Source organism: Triticum aestivum, chromosome 1B, assembly GCF_018294505.1.
Source record: "Triticum aestivum cultivar Chinese Spring chromosome 1B, IWGSC CS RefSeq v2.1, whole genome shotgun sequence".
Taxonomy (NCBI): Eukaryota; Viridiplantae; Streptophyta; class Magnoliopsida; order Poales; family Poaceae; genus Triticum; species Triticum aestivum.
The window spans coordinates 88,318,407-88,331,070 of NC_057795.1; positions in this window are offsets into that span (position 1 = coordinate 88,318,407).

Below are 12,664 nucleotides of genomic sequence, written 5' to 3' on the forward strand. Positions count from 1 at the left end.
TGGAGACTATCATTTGAAGCACAAGAGCAAGGAGTTCATTATCAACACACCATTTGTTACTTCTTGGAGAGTGGGGTCTCCTAGATTGGCTAGGTGTCACTTGGGAGCCTCCGACAAGATTGTGGAGTTGAACCAAGGAGTTTGTAAGGGCAAGGAGAACGCCTACTTCGTGAAGATCTACTGCTAGTGAGGCAAGTCCTTCGTGGGCGACGGCCATGGTGGGATAGACAAGGTTGCTTCTTCGTGGAGATTGAAAGTGCAACCGTTACCCTTCGTGGGTTGAAGTCTCCATCAACGTGGATGTACGATAGCACCACCTATCGGAACCACGACAAAAACATCTGTGTCTCCAATTGCGTTTGAATCCTCCAAACCCTTCCCTTTACATTCTTGCAAGTTGCATGCTTTACTTTTTGCTGCTCATATACTCTTTGCATGCTTGCTTGAATTGTGTTAAGATTGCTTGACTTGTGCTAAGATAGCTAAAATCTGCCAAAGACTAAAATTGGGAAAATGATAAGTTTCTATTTGGTCAAGTAGTCTAATCACCCCCCCTCTAGACATACTTTCGATCCTACAAGTGGTATCAGAGCTTTGGTCTCCATTTGCTTTGATTTCCTTGGTCATAGCCTTGGTTTCACAACCTAGCAGAGTATGGCATCTAGCGAGGGAAATTATCAGGATAGAGGTCCTTACTTTGATGGTACTAATTTTGCTAGTTGGAAGCATAAGATGAAAATGCATATTCTTGGACATAACCCCACCGTTTGGGCTATTGTGTGTATTGGCTTGCAAGGTGAATTCTTTGATGGGAGAGAACCGAACCGTGAAGCTAGCACAGAAGAGTTGAAGATGCTGCAATACAACGCTCAAGCTTGTGATATCCTCTTCAACGGATTGTGCCCCGAAGAATTCAACAAAATCAGTCGTCTTGAGAATGCAAAGGAAATTTGGGATACTTTGATTGATATGCATGAAGGTACCGACTCCGTCAAGGAATCCAAGTTGGATGTGCTCCGAAGCCAACTTGACAAGTTCAAAATGAAGGATGGTGAAGGTGTCGCTGAAATGTACTATAGGCTTGCTCTTATCACAAATGAGATTGCCAGCTTAGGAAGTGAAGAGATGACCGACAAATTCATCATCAAGAAGATCCTAAGAGCTTTGGACAGAAAATATGATACTGTGTGCACATTGATTCAAATGATGCCCAATTACAAAGATCTCAAGCCAACGGAAGTCATTGGAAGAATTGTTGCTCATGAGATGTCACTCAAGGATAAGGAGGAACTTCACAACAAGTCAAGTGGTGCTTACAAAGCCTCATGTGAAGCCCCTACATCATCAAGTGAGAAACAAACCTTCAATGAAGAATTGAGCTTAATGGTGAAGAACTTCAACAAGTTCTGCAAGAATAGACGCAAAGAGAGAAGCTCCAAGTCAAGGTCCTACAATGACAAAAGATCTTCTAGTCGAGAGCGCAATTGCTACAATTGTGGGAGACCCGGACACTATTCCAATGAGTGTACGGGACCCCACAAAAGAAGAGAAGAATCACCACCAAGAGAGAGGAGGAGTAGAGACGATCGTTATGAACGAAGAACATCCCGGAGAAGCAAGGATTCGGAAAGGAAGGACAAGTCATCAAGGAGCTACACAAAACGAAGACATCAAGCTCATGTTGGTGAATGGGTATCCGGCTCCGACTCTGACAATCACTCCGAGAGAAGTTATCACTCCGACTCCGAATATACTCAAGATGAAGGTGTTGCCGGTCTAGCACTTGCGTCAACCAACTCCTACGACATATTTGATTCACCAAATGAAGGACTTGGAAGATGCTTCATGGCTAAAGGCCCAAAGGTAACACTCCCCGAGTATGTTGATTTCAATAGTGATGAAGATGACTTGTTAGGTGATGATGATTTACTTGTTGACAACTCTAGTGATGAATACTATGATGAAACGTCAATTAATCATGCTAATCAAGATAAAACGAATGACAATGATAAGGAGAAGATTGAGCTTATAACTAAAGAACTAAACACTCTTAAGTTAGCTCATGAAACTATCTTAGAAGATCATCGAGAACTTTTAAGGACTCATGAGAAGTTACACATTGAAAAACTCAACCTTGAGCAAGAGCATGAGTTCTTAAAGGCAATCAATGATGATCTCCGTAAGAAAAGTTCTTCTTACATTGCCAAGCATTTACTCTTATCTACTTACATGCCTCAAGTCAAGTCCATTAACAAGAACAAGAAGGATTCTTCCTCTAGTAGTAACAATAATCATGCTAAATCCAATGTTGTTGCTTCTAGTAGTTCTCTTGATTCCACTAATGATTCTCTTAGCCAAGTTACACTTGAGCAAGAAAATAGCTTATTGAAGGGAATTATAGAGAAAGGTGTTTACAAGAGCCTTGCCGGGAGTAAGAAATTTGAGGAAATTGTACGCAAGCAAGGAAGGCACCAGAAGAACCAAGGTGTTGGTTTTGAACGAAAGTTCAATGCTAATGGAGTTGAGTGGGAAGAAGATCAATACCCCAAGACGAAGTTTGTTCCTCAACCAGAGAATCATGATCCTACTTCCTTCAAGGGGACACAAGCTCAAGATGATCTTCCACCACAAGACCACAAGCAAAAAGGCAAGGACAAGCTTCAAGAGGAGATTGATGCATTTGAAGAAGCTCCTAAGGCCTTGGTCAAGTGGGTTCCCAAGACTACGTCAAGTTCTACTTCATCAAGTACAACTACAACTCCAAGGATTCCCATCAAGATGATGTGGATCCCGAAGAAGAAGAACTAGAGAGTTCTTGAGGGTGACTACGCCAACATAATTCACTCATATCATTTTGGCAACAACAAGTGCAATGAACTTTCACATCTTGCACTAGTTCAAGGAGTCACAAACCCTCTTATTGGTAAGACAAGGGACAAGGTAACCTAATGCTTTCATAGACATTATCTTGTGTGTGCATCACTCTATGTCTATGGATATCCTTGTTTGTTCCTTGTGGGACTAACACGTGTAGGTATTGAAAGTGCAACACACTCCAAAGGATTGCTCCAAATGATCTTCATCAACATTGAGCATCCACATCTTCAACACCTACATGAAGTCATCATCGACAAAACCCAAGGTTAGTTCATCCCTCTAAGGGGGTATCTCACATCTAGGGGGAGCTTAACTCTAAGAATTGAGTCAAAGCAACTCTAATGGTGTGAAAACGTCAATGCATTATGTAAAAGTGGTAACCCCACTTGAGCTTAAACGATGAGTATGACCTATAATCAAATGTTCTCATTTGACTCCTAAGTCAATATACTCATATATAGATGACCTAGTCATCGCCAATTGCTTGATAGATGCTAGAATTGGTTGTGCATGCTTTGCCACATATTTCATTTGCCATTTTATTGTGTGAGCATGTTGGTTGCATATTTCACTCATTCGAGGACATCCACTTGTTGTTTTTATTGATTGGTTTCTTTTTCTTTTGCCAAGTGGATGGACAAGAATGCCTAAGAACCTTCTCTAGCTATCTATGCTTTTCTTGTCTCAAACTCTATTCATGCTACATCACAAAATTTGATCAAGTCAGATTCGAACCACCCTGTGTGAGGAGCACTCAGAGTCCCCAATTCGTCATAGAGTTAAACTTCCAAAACTTCTTTGTGCATTTCGGTCTAACCGATTCTTCCATTTTGGTCATACCGAGATCACTAAGTCGATCTAGGTTTTCAATCTCGGTGCAACCAATTTGAACTTTTCTGTCACACCGAGTTGCTGTAACTGTCAATAGTTATGCATCTCGGTGCCACCGAGTTGTTCCACTCGGTCACACCGACAGGGTCGGGCTATATATACCCATAGGAAAAAATTTGGAAACTTTCTCCGAACTCTTTCGCCCGCGCGTAGCTCAGGGTCTCCGATTCGTCCTCCCCCTTGCCAGCCCCTCCAGTCGCTGGTCTTCGCCGCCGTCAACAGAAATCATCCCCGCTGTTGCCGCTGTAGCGAGTTCATTGCCGAACTAGGGGATGGACTCGATCACTATGATATCCCCGTCCGATTCCTAGCACATTGTGTTCGTCATGAAACTTGCCACGATTGAAACTATTCTATCCAGTCAAAACACTCCATAGATTAGAGGTGAATTGAAAATTTAGGGTTAGGTTTCCGCCGAAGCCATCTCGGACCCACCGAGTTGTAGAACTCAATTCCACCGATTCGGCTAAGGCCATTGCACAAGTGATTCTCGGTCTGATCGAGAATTGCAAATCGGTGTGACCGAGTTCAGGACTTTGTGAAACCCTAGCAGTCTCGGTGCCACCAAACTGTGAGTTGGTCTGACCGAGTTCACTAGTTTAGGTTCCAAAAGCTGCTTCGGTATCACCAAGTTTACAAATCGGTTGATCCGAAATGCTTTCTATGGAAAACTAAAACTAAGTTTTTGACTCATTCTTTTGCAAAACCTGTGTATTTTGTGATGCCCATCCACTCTATCTCATCTATATCTATTCATAGGGTCAGCAGTCAGTGTTTGCAACATGTGTGATCAAAGTGACATCCAGAACAGGGAAGAGGAGCAAATTCAAATGAGTGAGGGCACTAGTCCCTCTAGCAGCTCTGATGAGGGTAGCAGGAGCACCCCAAGCAACTTACCCAAAGCTGCCACCAGGGCCAGAAAGAAGAAAACCTCAGAATCTGAGGATGAAGACTATGTGGCAGTTGAGGATGAGGCCACTTCCAAGAAGAAAGTGCTCAAAAAGGAGTATGGCACAGCTGCTGCCATTAAGCCTGGTATGAAGACCAAAGTTCCTGCAAAGAGAACTCCCATGTCTAAAGCCAGAGCCTCTACTCAAGTACCTTTGGAATCTCAACCCAAAGAGGCTGCTGAAGAAGGGAAGAAGAGGAAGGAAAGGGTCAAGAAGACCATGGCCAGAGTTGTTGGAAAGCCTTCCGTGATGGAAGAGGAAGAAGAAGAAGAGGTTGCTGCACCAGCACCCAAGGCTCAGAAGCTTATGGGTGATGCTATTAGGTCAGGGGCTGCATCATCAAAGCCCAAAAAAGCACCCAAAGATGCCTCCAAGCCCAAGACTACACCAAAGAGGAATACCAGAAACATATCGGCTGCTAAGAAGAACAAGGCCCAAGTGCCTGAAACTGTTGCTGAAGAGGAAGAAGATGAACAACATGTCTTGAGAAAATTGAAGCCAAAGATTCCAGATCATAATGATGCTCATCCTGTGGCTGAGAATATGAAGCTGAGAAAGGATGCAAGCCTCAAACAGTGGAGGTTGTCTGATCCTTATGCAATCAGGGGAAGGACTGATGTTGACTACAGGTTCCATACAAAGGAACAACAGGATTTCTATGAGACAGTGTTGTTGGACAAGAAGCCAATAGTGTGTGACATGAGGTGGGTGGACTGGACCTACATGAAGGAGAATGAAGAACACTATACTGGTGTGTATGACAGTTTTAATGCCCGTGGAGTTGCAGACTTTCTTGGGCAGAAGCTCACAAAGTGGAATGATGAGCTCATAATGCAATTATACTCCACATCACACTTCTATCCAGATGGCATGATAGTATGGATGTCTGAAGGTACTAGGTACCAATCAGCAATTGAAGAATGGGCAAATCTAATCAATGCACCTAAAGAAAAAGAAGATGACTTGGATGTCTATGCCAAAAAGAAGATGGATCACAACACTATGGCACATATGTACAAGGAGATCCCAGATGCTGCAGTTGAGACACATAAGTTTTGATCAGTACATTACCTTCTGTCAGGACTGCCAACCATCAACAGGATCCTCAGGCATACTCTCTTTCCCAAGTCAGGTGACCACAACATGATCAGAGGCCATGCAATAAACTTGCTACACTTATTTGATGTGCCACAGAAGTTCAAGGTCATGAGCCTCATAGTTGAGACTATCAAGATGAGAGCAGCTGACCAGAAGAGAAGTTGTGGGTATGCCCCACAGATCCAGGAGCTGATCAACTCCAAGATGGGTAATGGCACATACTTGTTGGACAAGGATCACATGCCTATCTATCCAGACTTTGAGGACAACCAAGTGGTTATGGATGAAGATGAACCATCTTCTGTGCATGCTCAAGCAAAGAAGGAGAAGGCAAGGACAGAGAAGGCTACCAAGATGCCAACAATGGAAGAGGCATCTCAGTACTTTTTGAAGAGCAAACAAGATCAGCTAGGCTACTTGATTGCATCCACTCTGAGGATTGAGAAGGGGCTGGCCACCTTGACTCAAAACCAGGAGAGCCTGGAAGAGGATCATGGAGCAGAAGTTCTATGACTTGGATGTGAAGGTAACTGAGATCCAGTCTGTTGTTGAGCAGCTTCAGGATGATATGCAGGAGAGGAAGGGCAAGACAACCACTGATGCATTTGCCAGAGTGCCTAGAGCTCAGAGATCAGCTGCAGTGCCAGTGACAGACACCAGAGCCACTTCATCTGCACCAGCTACAGCTCCTACAGCTCCAGTGCAACCAGCTCCAGCACCTACACCTCCAGCTCCATCCACATCTACAGAAGTCTTCGTCCAAGGAGCCATCTCTACACCACCACCTGAAGATGAAGCCTGAGAGACGATTTAGTGCTATGCATTTTCTATGAACTTTTTGGTAACTTGTTGCCAAAGGGGGAGAAAAATGTATAGATCATAGGCTTCGAGAGAGAGTGTTGCTTTTTATTCTCTCTTGCTTTGGTGGTTGAACTTTATTCGCTTGTTTGAGATACTTCATGTCTGTGTGATACTTGGATGATCATGTGTTTGATCATATGCTACATTTATGCTTGTTGGATGGCATTATCCTTTTTATCTCTATATGATCATTCACTTTGCTTGGTGATGAGTCCATGTATTCAATCATTATCATTTTGAGCGCCCCACCAAGATGTATGGGACATGGAAGAGTACCCCATAAGCCTAACTCTTTGTGCATTTGCAGTCCAAAGCAAATCTTAAACTATGCACAAATTTAGGGGGAGCTCTTGCTTATCACATACTTCTCAAAGCGACAATGTTTTTCACTCTTATTATCATTTGTCGAAGCTTTGATCTATATGTTGTCATCAATTACCAAAAAGGGGGAGATTGAAAGTGCAACTATCCCTAGGTGGTTTTGGTAATTCCTAACAACATATAGCTCATTGAACTAACATTATTCCAAGATAAATATTTCAGGAAAAGCTCAATGAATGGCATGGCATGGATGAGAAAAGTGGATCCCTCAAAATACTAAGGATAAAAGGATTGGCTCAAGCTCAAAAGCTCAAGACTCTACATTTTATATTTTAGTGATCCAAGATCACATTGAGTCTATAGGAAAAGCCAATACTATCAAGGAGGGATGATGTGTTGCTTAATGAGCTTCTTGCTCCACAGTGCTTAGTGATATGCTCCAAAACACTCAACTACTTTCTCATATCCACATATGACCTGAACCAAAAGTCAAACTCGGCCCTACCGATTCTTTCTATCCGGCGCCACCGAGTTCAGATGTCATAGCCACTGCCACAAACCCTAGGCAAATCGGTCTCACCGATACGGATCTCGGTCTCACCGAGATGGGATTGTAATCTCTCTGTTTCCCTTCGTAACATTTCGGTACCAACGAGATGAGCGATTGGTCCCACCGAGATTGCAATGTAAACTCCCTGTTTCCTTTTCGTAACATTTCGGTCCCACCAAAATGAGCGAATCGGTCCTACCGAGTTTACCTGACCAACTCTCTAGTTAGCTTATTACCAAAATCGGTCTCACCGAGTTTGTGTAATCGGTCTCACCGAGATTACGTTAAGCCCTAAACCCTAACCATATCGGTCCTACCGAGTTGCATGTCGGTCCCACCGAAAATCCAACGGTCACTAGATTTGCTGAATCGGTCCGACCGAGTTTGTCAATTCTCTCCCACTGAGTTTGGCAAGTTGTGTGTAATGGTAAGATTTTGTGTGGAGGCTATATATACCCCTCCACCTCCTCTTCATTCGTGGAGAGAGCCATCAGAACGAACCTACACTTCCAACTTGCTGTTTCTGAGAGAGAACCACCTACTCATGTGTTGAGGCCAAGATATTCCATTCCTACCATATGAATCTTGATCTCTAGCCTTCCCCAAGTTGCTTTCCACTCAAATCTTCTTTCTACCAAATCCAAATCATGTGAGAGAGAGTTGAGTGTTGGGGAGACTATCATTTGAAGCACAAGAGCAAGGAGTTCATCATCAACACACCATTTGTTACTTCTTGGAGAGTGGTGTCTCCTAGATTGGCTAGGTGTCACTTGGGAGCCTCTGACAAGATTGTGGAGTTGAACCAAGGAGTTTGTAAGGGCAAGGAGATCACCTACTTCGTGAAGATCTACCGCTAGTGAGGCAAGTCCTTCGTGGGAGACGGCCATGGTGGGATAGACAAGGTTGCTTCTTCGTGGACCCTTCGTGGGTGGAGCCCTCCGTGGACTCGCGCAACCGTTACCCTTCGTGGGTTGAATTCTCCATCAACGTGGATGTACGATAGCACCACCTATCGAAACCACGACAAAAACATCCGTGTCTCCAATTGCGTTTGAATCCTCCAAACTCTTCCCTTTACATTCTTGCAAGTTGCATGCTTTACTTTCCGCTTCTTATATACTCTTTGCATGCTTGCTTGAATTGTGTTAAGATTGCTTGACTTGTGCTAAGATAGCTAAAATCTGCCAAAGTTTAAAATTGGGAAAAGGATAAGTTTTTATTTGGTCAAGTAGTTTAATCACCCCCCCTCTAGACATGCTTTTGATCCTACAGATGATCGCTGCAGGGGTAAAGTCCCAGTTGATGCAAACTCAGTACTCGATGCGGCCAGGGTATGTTAAGCCATACCCACCCGATGTGGACCTAGTTCCTTTCCCAACAAATTACAGACAACCGCAGTTTAGTAAATTCAATGGGAGTGGATCTCCCCATGAGCATATAGCACACTTCCTTGCTGCTTGTCAAGATACAGCCAACAATGGAGCACTTCTCCTTAGGCAGTTTGTACAAACATTGTCTGGGCCTGCCTTCACTTGGTACAGTAAGCTACTTCCAATCTCTGTAAAAACGTGGGAACAAATGCAAAACTCATTCCTCGAGCAGTTCTATAGCACGCAGAGGACGGTGGGCATAACTGAGTTGACCCAAACTGAACAAGGGTTCAACGAGAAGGCGGCTAACTTCATAAATAGATGGAGAAACCTAAGTCTTTACTGCCCACAGCCCATCACCGAACCAGAAGCAGTGTGGATGTGCATGAACAATCTCCTCTCGGAAGTGGTTGTTCAGTTACAAGGGGTGGGGCCCCTCACGTTTGAAGAGTTAGCTTCAAAATCCACGGATATAGAAAATTATATGCCGCTTGTCGCCTGTCGAACAAAAACGACATTCAACAAGCCTACAGATAAAGGTGGTCGGCGTGAAAAGGTGCGGATGAAACCCAAGTCCGCACAAGCCATGGAGACAACAGCAATAAAACCTCAGTTTCAGCCCAGAAGAGCACCTAGAGGGAATCAAGGACAGCGAGAGGCACAGGTCGGAAGGAGGCCAACTATAACGCCCCGAGCTCGATGCGCCAGGTGTTTGCCAGATATTCGTCGTTGTTGCCATGTCATTTTCTTGCGTGTTGCATTTTATCATGTCATCATGTGCATTTCATTTTGCATACGTGTTCGTTTCTTGCATCCGAGCATTTTCCCCGTTGTCCGTTTTGCAATCCGGCGCTCCTATGCCCTCTGGCGTTCCCCTTTTGTCTCCTGTTGTGAGTGGGTGTTAAACGTTCTCGGAATGGCCCGAGGCTTGCCAAGTGGCCTTGGTATAGCACCGGTAGACCGCTTGTCAAGCTTCGTGCCATTCGGAGGTCGTTTGGTACTCCAACGGTTAACCGGGTAACTGCAAAAGCCTCTTTTGTCTTTCAGCCCAACGCCCTTCCAAACTGGCCCAAAACCCATCTAACTCTCCTCCATGCTCTCGGTCGTTCGATCACGATCGCGTGGCCAAAAACCGCTCCTCATTTGGACTCTCCTAGCTCCCTCTACCTATAAAAAGGCCTCTGTCCCCGAAATTTTCGTCCAAACCCTAGCCCCGCTCCCCTCGCGCGCCGGACATGTCCAGCCCTGGCCGGACACGTCCGTGCCGCCGCGCCCAGCCAATCAGAGGCCGCCACCTCAGCCTCCGCCGCCCCGCGCCCAATCTCCGCCTGCCACGTGTCGTCGCCGTCTCTCCGCGCCGCCGCGGCCCTGCGGGCCCACGGACGGCCCGCCCGGCCCGACCGCGTGCCCCGCCGCCTCCCGCGCCGGCCGCCCGCACCGCCGACCGGCCCGGCCGCCCTCCGCCGCCCGCCGCCCGCTGGCGCCGCCGCCCCTCGGCCTCCTGCTCGCCCCGCCCCGAGCGACGTCCGCCCGGCTGCCGCCTCCGCTCGCCGCCGGAGCTCCACGCCGGCGCCGCGGCGCCGCCCCTCCCCTCCGCCACCCGGCCTCCCGGCCTCCCGAGCTGGCCCGCCGCCACTCCTCCCGTCCGTCCCCGCCTCGCCCCACCGCGCGGCGCCCTGCCGCCGCCTCGGTGCCCCTCGTCGTGCCGCCCGGCCTCGCCCTCCGCCGCCGCAGCGCCGGATCCGTCCGGATCCGGCCGGGTCAACCCGTCTCCGGCCATCTCTCCTCCAACTCCGGTGAGCCGCCGCCCCGTCTCCGACGCCTTGAAGTCCGTGCCCTCAACCCCCAGATCCAAATCGAGGTTGACTCTTCCCCTTCCCCGATTTTGCCTGTCCCGAATATTTTGTCATTATCATGCCTTGTTCATCATGCCGTATCTCTGCATTCGTAGCTCCGTTTCGTGCGTGTAATATGTCAAATTGTTCGTCTCAACGAGTACATCATTTCATTCCATTGCACCATGTCCATTGGATGTCATCTAGATGCCTGAATCTTTGTTGCAAGAGTGCTTCATAATGTTATCTGTTGTTTCTTAACAGAACTAGCTCTTTTGTCATTTTTGCCATGATTGATGTGTGCATCCTATGAGGTTGATGTGTTTTGATCTATGCCATGCCATCTTTCCAGGGGTGTATGCCATGTACTTTTGTGATCAATGTGGTGACTAGCACAAGCATGCAAACTAGGCATCGTGATGTTGCTGATTTTAGTCCTTGTTCTGCTGTTATTTTGATGCCATGTAAACTTGATGCTACAAAGAGATCCATGCATATTTTGAGATACTTCAGTAAGGATGTTTTGAACATATGGTTATTTTATATCCATTCATGCCCCTGGTTGAAATTATGGAGTAGTCTAGAATGTCATTTTCGTGCTCTACTTTTGCTTTAAAATGTTTCCTGGCAGATTGTTTACATGTTATTCAATTTTGCCAAGGTTGTTGTAGTTGATCCTTGCATGCTATGAACTTGTTCTTGACTTGGTTTGTTTCACAAACATGTCTTCTTACTGTTGGTTGCCTTTCCATGCCATGTGTTGCTCTGTAGTGAGTTGCACAAGCTCACCAACATGCCTTCATAATTCTGTTTCTGCCATGTATGAATCTGTATTATAACTTGCTATGTTTACGTGGGTGCCATCATATTTTCTGATCCTTTTTGGCTCATGGTTAGTAAAGGACTTTTGTTCTATGCATTTAGTAGATTCATGCCATGCTTTTTTTTTGCCATGATAAGTTCCTGTAACATGTTGTTTGATAGCTCTAAACATTGCAACCTGATGTTACTTTCTGCGAAGTCTGAATTGCTATTATTTGCAATCTTGCCAAGTGTGTTTGAGCATGATCTATTGATTTCTGGAGATAGCTCAGTGTTCATGTTTTGTTATGCTTTACCTGTACATCATGTCCATGTCTTTTGTTTTCATATTGTGGTGCCGTAGCATGTTGTTTTGATGCTTGCAATATGCCTAGTTGCTGTTTTGGACAGCTTGTCCTTTAAACTTGTATAGTGTGTGTGTGTGTGTTGAACCGTTGCTCCGTTTTGAGTGTGCTCTATATGAAACTTGCTTATAATTGCATGTAGTTCCATATTATCATGTTGCATCCATGTTTTGAGGTGTTTTCTTGATGTTTGAATGCATTTTGCATCAATGCCATGTTTAACTTGTTTTGCTCATATCTTCTAGGCCGTAGCCCCGAACTAAGTGAACTTTATATGTAACTTGACTAGAATTTCGTGTAGATCATCTTTGTGCATCATAACTTGCTGTTTAACAACTTGAACATAAGGTTTATTCAGATCTGGACCAACTTCGAAATTTGCATATGAGGACTTACCGGAATTCTTATATGTTGTTCCCGGCCTCATTTAAACTTGCCTTAGTGTGTTGCTCTTGTTTGCATCATCTCTTGCCATGATTAGCTTCATGTAGTTTTGTCATGCATCATGCTTGTTGTGCATCATGCCTTGTTCATGTGTGGTGTGTTTACTATGTTGTGTGCTTCTCTCGATAGTTCCCGTTTCGTTGCGCTCATGAGGACTCGTTCGTCTACGCTTGGTTCGGCTTCATCCGTTCGTCTTCTTCATGGACTCGTTCTTCTTCCTTGTGGGATTTCAGGCAAGATGACCGCTACCCTGGATATCACTACTATCATTGCTATGCTAGTTGCTTCGTTCTATCGCTAT